Source organism: Pavona decussata, unplaced genomic scaffold, assembly GCF_977016875.1.
Source record: "Pavona decussata unplaced genomic scaffold, jaPavDecu1.1 SCAFFOLD_53, whole genome shotgun sequence".
In the NCBI taxonomy this organism is placed as follows: Eukaryota; Metazoa; Cnidaria; class Anthozoa; order Scleractinia; family Agariciidae; genus Pavona; species Pavona decussata.
Window position 1 is genome coordinate 5,382,501 of NW_028145475.1, and position 7,500 is coordinate 5,390,000.

Here is a 7,500-nt window from a genome sequence, read left to right on the forward strand (position 1 = left end):
GTTAAACCCTGGATAAATTGGACTAAAAATCCTAGGAATTCCTAGCAATTGTTTTACCCTGGAATTAAATTGGACTTAAATTCCTAGGCATTTCCTAGCAATTGTTTTACCCTGGAATTAAATTGGACTAGGAATTCCTAGAAAAAAGAGTATTTTACAGGAATACCTAGTAATACTAAAAGTACAGTACAGTCCTTAAATAGCTAAAAATCCTCTGGAACAAGGATAGTAACACCCAAGTGTTTATGTGTTAAACAGATTGGTTAAAACCTAACAACAGCAGAATATTTCTGCTCACAAGTATCCTTAGACTATCTAAATACCTTAATTTCCCTGACTATTTTTCGAAGGGACTTCATTTCTGTGCGCAGGGTGTCAACCTCTACCTTCAAACTTTCAAATTCCTCCGTGGAGTGGGAGGCAAAGGACTCACCATCCCAATCACTTCCATGCCCATGGCCTGCACTTTTTTCCTGACTTGTCAAAGCAGTCATGCTTAAAATGTCATGGTGAACTGTCATCCTCTAGCATTGACATGTACGATGATGAAGGCGTCTGTGATGGTGGAGGTTGTATGTGGTTGCTTATTGGAGTGCATGTGGCCCTAAGTGGTGTCAGCCCCAGTTAGGAGGATAAGGCAAGAACCAAGGCACGACTAATTAGTGTAAGGCTTTAATCAAACTGGAATACAACTAGCGGCCGAATAACAGTGACAATATAGCGGACGCCAGGCTACGAACAACAGATAAGGCATGCTAACTCATAGTACCGCTGACCGGTACTGGCGTGACTTCTTTTTTCCATTTTTTTTACATAGCGTGTAAGCGAGAAAACTGGAACCAAAAACATAGAGGAAAGTACATAAAAGCACTACTGAAACTCTTAAACTGACTTAAAGGTCACCGATCAGTAACAAAGGCTATAGTTCAGTATCATAATCTTCAAAACGCGCAGGACGACGTCTAGTGCGAGATGATCTCCGCAGGCCAGGAGGGTCAGGGTCTCCTGGAACGACTGCCTTCTCCAAAGAGCGGTCCTCAGGGCAAGATGGCTGGGCAGCTGTGTCGTCCATGATGCGGTCGACAGGAAAGGCGGGAGCAGGTGGTGTAACACAGGGAGGAGTGTTAGGTAGATGCTGGGCTGAAGGAAAAATAGCATCAGGGATGTCAGGCAGCGAGGGTGGGGGGTGAGGTGTGGTGTCAGGATCGTCTTCGTCATCTGAGTCATGGCCGCGACACTGGCGAGGAGGATGTAAGGGATGAGCCAAGTCGGAAGGGACCTTGAAGCACTCAGTAAGTTTGACGTGGTAAGATGAGCTGCGTAATTGGGATCCAATGAACTTTTTGATATCACAGAATGGTGGATCTATGGCTACAACCAGGTAGCGGTCGCGGGCTCGAGACTTGTTCCGATAGGAATGAAGGTACACCGGGTCACCAACATCAATTACAGGAGTAGGACGCCTGCTGTGCAACGGAGCTTTGGAGTGCTCACTGTGGGGGTGGTTGGATAGACGCTGCTCATGCTGGAGGGCAATTAAATGGTCGTCGGCAAGGGGTAAGTGCTGGTTTGAAAACTGGTCCTGCTGTGTCCACATTTCTCTCAAGGATAGTCCACGTGAACGGATACGAGAGTTCAAGGCAGAAGTGGCTACGACGAGAGTGAGGGGAGAAACAGCACCGCCTAAAGGCTCCTGGCGGAGAAGTTCCGCTTCCAACTCCTGGACTGCTCTCTCAGCTACGGGATTCTTGTTGGGATTTTTGGCCTGACCGAGCTCAATTGTAATTCTATGCTTTTTTAAGAGAGGGTCGTTAACGAGAGCCTTAAAGCCAGGGGCAGTGTCAGTACAAATCACAGCAGGTGGGCCATCCATAGGGCGCAGTTCTAAGCAGAGCTTTACAATGGCGTTGCGTAACATTTGATGACGCTCGTCTTCAAGAGATACACTGAAAGTGTAAGAGGTCACAGTCTCGCGGAGGACAGAGATGAGCTGGCGAGAGCATTTGATGACGTCTGCGGCGAAGGACCGACCAATAGCGTCGGGTGGAGAGGAAGTGGACTGGTCAATTGGTGTGGTTGGAGAGCTGCGGATCGCTGAACAGGAGTGGCACCCATCAGAAACACAAGAGACAGCCTTGTCGAGATCGAGAGCTTATAGATAGCGTTTGACGACCATTTTCAATTGGTGACAGGACGGGTGGCTGAGTTGTATGTGGAGGGCAGTCAAAGGGCCGTCCAAAGCTTGGCGTGGGACACTTATGCACTCTCTAGATGGTCACAAGGGTTCATGACGCCACACAACAAGGAGGGCATCATCTGCAACTGACGCAACTTGTAAATAACGTTTGACATCCTTTATGTTTGTGAGCTTTTTGGACGGTCTCGTACCCTGGACGAAGTGAGCGTGGGTGCGGCGTAGATCTGGGCACTCAGACTGAATGGTCACCCAGGCAGGGCGGCTGGTAAAGGAAAGGCGAACATTGCCTTGGAGGATATCTTGAACAGACACGGCTCGGACAACAGAGTCTCTGTGTCGAGAAATGAAAGAGCACACCTGACAGGTCTCGTTGTCACAGGCGGCGGCGTTTCGGCTTGCGAAGTCTGACGGGAGGATTGCAGCGCCGGCGACGTGCCTGACTGATGCTTAGTTGATTCATGACAGACAAGAAGGTGGAGATGCGGGGGCTGGCAGAGAACTCACCACGACAGAGGTTCTCATAGGCTTGAATGCAAGGCTTACTGTCAGTAAGAATGGAGGCCTTTTTGATGGACTGGATAAGATACGGGCTGAAGTGCTTAGTTGCCGCCGCAATGGAGAGGGATTCGACTTAGCACGGAAGCCACGTTGTTTGGGAGCCCGGTAACTTGGGGCTGAAGAAGCCAGAGACACATAACTTATCTCCGCGCGTTATGTAGAGGGTGGCGCCTATTCCAGGGTCCCAGACGGCTCCATCAGTGACAATCCATAACTGGTCCTCAGGTCTGGGTAATGTGATGATGAGTGCAGAGGAAAGAGCGTTCTGAGCACTACGGACTGCGGCCCTGAGATCATCAGTCCAGTGAATAGATCCCTGAGAAGGACGACCGGCTGTTACAGCATCCAGTGGAGCGAAGTAACTTGAGCACCTTGGAATGACACGGGAAAGAACTTTGTTAGCACCAATGAAGGATCTCAAGCGGGCAACAGTGTTCGGCTCGGGGTAGGTGGCGAGGGTGTTAAGACGGTGGGGACTGTAGAAAGGGAGCCAGCATTCCAGATCCAGCCGAGAATAGTGGTAGTTTTGGGACTGATGATGGTCTTGTGGGCAGACAAACGCAGGTTGCACTTGTGTAGGGCGTGTAGGACCCTCTTCCAGTTGTGGAGTAGCTCTTGGGGTGTGTTGCCGCCGCAGTACAGCTCATCAGCGATTTTGGTAACGGATCCATCTTGTAGTAGTGGGCCTAGAACGCGGCACATAACCTCTTCAAGGGCAGTTTCCGATCCGAGCATACCCATGGCGGAACGAACGTAGACTCGTACTCCTTTAAACGGAGTGGCAACGCCGCAATACTTCATGGACTCTTAAGCCAAAGGTATTTGGTAAAAGGCACTTATCAGGTCTGTGACGATGATATGAGACCACTGGGCGATGCGACGCAAGGTGGAGTCCACGTCAGGCAGCAAGGATGGTTGGGGTTTACTGTACTAGCCTATGTCAGCGAAGGCAGTGACAAGACGAGAACCGCCGTTCGGCTTTTTTACAAGGAAAGAAGGGTTCAGGTATTCTACAGTGATACCAACATCTTCAGGGCACTGCAGCTGGAAGACACCAGGCTGCTCTAGGTGGTCGAACTTCTCTTGAAGTTCCACAAGCTTATGGCGGGCATATTGGGGGAGGCGGCCTTTCCGCTGTGGGGGCTTGACAGGACCCATGTTGACCTCTGCTTGGTAAGGACCTGCCGAGCCATTGTAACCTCAGAACAGAGGGTCAAATACGGAGTCAAACTGAGCGCTTTCCATTCGACCAAAAATTCCAGAATGAAATTTCAAGTATTCCATGTGACGAATGGAACAGTATTTTCCGGTTGGTTTGAACCGAGCTGTCCCAGTCTATCACGTACCAATTTTCGCGCGAAAATACCAAATAAATAGGGGAATAAAAAAATGGCGGACTCTGTCTATTTTACTTGCTTTAGAGTTGCTCAACGACTATGAAGTTGAAATAAGCGAAGTATTGGACGAGGACCATGACATAATGCTGTTCAGTGTGGGTATCTCCTACATGCGTAGGAATTTAAACCAAGCCCGTGACTACTTTGAGCGCACGATACCTCTCTATTTTCCTGACAGTTTAAGGGTCACTTCAGAATGACAAGGGAAACTTGCGAGCTGTTCACTCGCGCCGTCATGCCCACAGGAAGGATACCACTTGGGAATTGATCTGGGCGAGCTGCCATCCCACCCCCAAATCAAGTTTTAGCTTTCGTCTGGTGTATGGCTAACCAAGAGCCTGCTCTTGCAGTGGCAGACAGGTTCGACATTACACTGAGTAGCGTGGACCGGGTTTTGAAGCGAGTATCACAAGCGCCAATTGATCTTTCAGGTCAATTTATCAGATGGCTTAATGGTGAATTTCTTTAGTCAGGTTTATTTAGTTACTTTGACAATGGTTTTACAGCAAACGAAAAGCTCGCCATACGAACCAGCTTTGAAGACGAAGGGGGATTCCCTGGTGTCATTGGTTTGATTGACGGTACTCACATCTGGATCCGGGCCCCAGAAGATGACCCAGATGCATATATAAACAGAAAAAAGTTCTTCTCGTTGAATGTGCAGGTAACAGAAAAGCAAGTATTCATAAATATAATTTAATTGAAATTGATAATACAATGAATTCCTCTCACTGGGCCATTTATTTACTTCCTCAGCTTGTTTACAATAACAATATGGTTTTCACTGATGTCCTGGCTGGATGGCCTGGATCAGTCCATGACTCCAGGGGGCTTCGTAATCTCTTCCACACGGCAGTAAATGTTTCCTGGAGATACTCATCTCCTTGGAGATGGAGGATATCCATTAATGAGGTGTGCATCAGTGAAAACCGCTGCCGACTTACCAGACCTATTGATAGTAGCCCTCTCCACTCCCTACTTAACTGTTTTTGGAGTACATTTAACGTTGATGAAACTACCATACACTGTATGCTATGCTTTTGCCAGTAAAAGACTTTTACTCTTTGAATTTCAAATTTAGAGCTATTACTTTATGGGTGTGATCTGGGCAGCCCCTTTAGCTACAAAATTTCCCGGGGGGGGGGGGGGGGGATACTTGGGTCACTTTCTATTTATTCATCTACTTTCAATAACGGAATGTAATGCAAGGTGATTGTTACATTTAATAAACAACAACCTTTTGAACTTCTTAACCGAGACCATTTTGAAGCCCTACTTAATAGAATTTTCTTACCCCAAAAATCCGAAAATGTGCGACCCCATTCTAGTAACTCTATTGAAAATGCAACTCCATTCTAGTCCATCCAGGCGCGAAAATGCGACCCCATCCAGCGGCACATCCCCATTAGCCTCTTATAAGGAAGTAACCCCCCCCTCCCCCCCCCAGCAAAATTGCGATGGCCTAAAGCATGAGTTTTGTTCCTAGATGGCTCATCACTCCTTACAGGGATAACGGTCATTTGACTCGGCAACAGAGAAGGTTCAATACAGTCCTTTCATCACTGAGGCAGAAAGTGGAAAGAGCAATTGGACTTTTGAAAGGGCGATGGAAGAAACTCCTTTTCTTGGATCATATGGATCTACAACTGACAGTTCATCTGATAATATCGGCTTGTGTACTTCACAATTTTTGCATTATCCATGATGATTTTTATGATGGCGACTTTGGTGATGATCCTCATGACAATGGGAACCAACCAGATGAAAGAGCTGAACAAAAAAAAGACCCATCTGATGAACACTATTTGTACATAAGTAACAGTAGTTTAATAACTCAAGCAGAATAATTATCAACATCAACATTATTATTAGTATTTCCACTATGTTGTGATGAATGTCAAACCCTGGTTTAATTTTTTTTTCAGCAGGAATGCTTTAGAATAAGCAACAAAAAAATGGTGCAGTTCATTTCCATCCAAGTAAGGGGAATAGACTCAAATACAAGCCCAGCCTATTGTGTATATTTGACTGTCCTCAGCAACATTGACTATTCATGGTGTGGTGGAAGACATTTGGCTGTGAAAATGGGCCATAAGTGAGAAATGACACATTTGAATGTCTGAGATTTTTTCAGGGCTGGGAAGGCTTAAATAGGGAACAGACCATTATAAATAAAATCATAACACAACACTGCAAAGAAAAATGTCCAGATGCAGTAGAATCATGACACCGTTAAGCAAAAAATAATGTTCAACATATTGAGATTCTGCACTGCAGAACAAGGCTTAACTCAGTTATTTCTTTTTTAGAACATCCAAAAGTTGGCCAAAAAGTTCTTTTTTTTCTTTCTGCATCTCTCTTTGTAAGGAGATTTTTTCTTCTTCTACCTTCTCTCTCTTCTCTGAGTAAGACTGCAAAAATGTAAGCATCTCAGCCGCTGATGAGTGGCTTTTTCTTTTTCTTACTCTTTTATTTCCATTCTTTGCTTCCTCCAGACTATTGCCACTTTCATCATCTTCAAGCTCATCACCATTGTCATCACATTCTGCAGTTGAATCACTTTGGCTTGACGAAGAAGAGGCCACACGTGCAACATCAAAGGTGTAGCTTGGATTAACCGTGCGGCTCTCCCCAATACATTCTTGGATCTTAGGGTCACCCCTGCCGCCCGGACAGGGGCGACGAAAATCATCAGCTACCTTGGTACGTAGAATCTTAGCATCATCTGGAGCGTGGATTTCCTCGAGGAGAGAGCTAAGTGCCTGAGAGATCTCGGGTTTAATTGAGACAAGGGTGCGAGACCTCAACTCCGTGCTGTAACGTTGCTTGACTAAACGAGGGAGACTGGGGTGAATGAGTCGCAACCAAGTAAGAATGACAAAGTTTTCTAGGGTAGGGGTTAGTTCCTCATCCTCTGTAACATGTTCGCCATGGTGAGTTAAACCGTTAGCACGTAGTAAGGAATCTTCCACAAAAGCCATGAGGTGTTGGTACAGATCCTCAGGTCGCTCATCTGCTGCGAGGTGTATGTCAGAAAAATCGATAAATTGTGCGCCGGTGGCTTGGAAATCAAAGTGCTGGCGAATAGTTTGCCAGATGTATTAGAGTGACGTTGAATTTTTCACCAAAGTGCTTCGGGAAATGATAGGGCAGTAATTCGCAATCTGACCTAGCATCAGCTCGAGAAAGTTGACTTTTTGTCGAGGGGTGAGGCGTCGAGCAAGAGGTATGGAATCACCATCAGCTTCGAGTCCTCAAAGTGGTTGGGCTTTGGTCTTTTTCAATCATTGACCGCCATCGGCTAGGAAGGGAGCGAAGGTGCTGTCCAATGATAATGTGTAAAGCAGA

General features: G+C 46.5%; 1 pseudogene; it reads right to left on the reverse strand.

Annotated features, from left to right (window-relative positions):
- Nucleotides 1–919: 919 nt before the first annotated feature.
- Nucleotides 920–7,500, reverse strand: part of LOC146480700 (uncharacterized) — a 6,664-nt pseudogene continuing 83 nt past the window's right edge.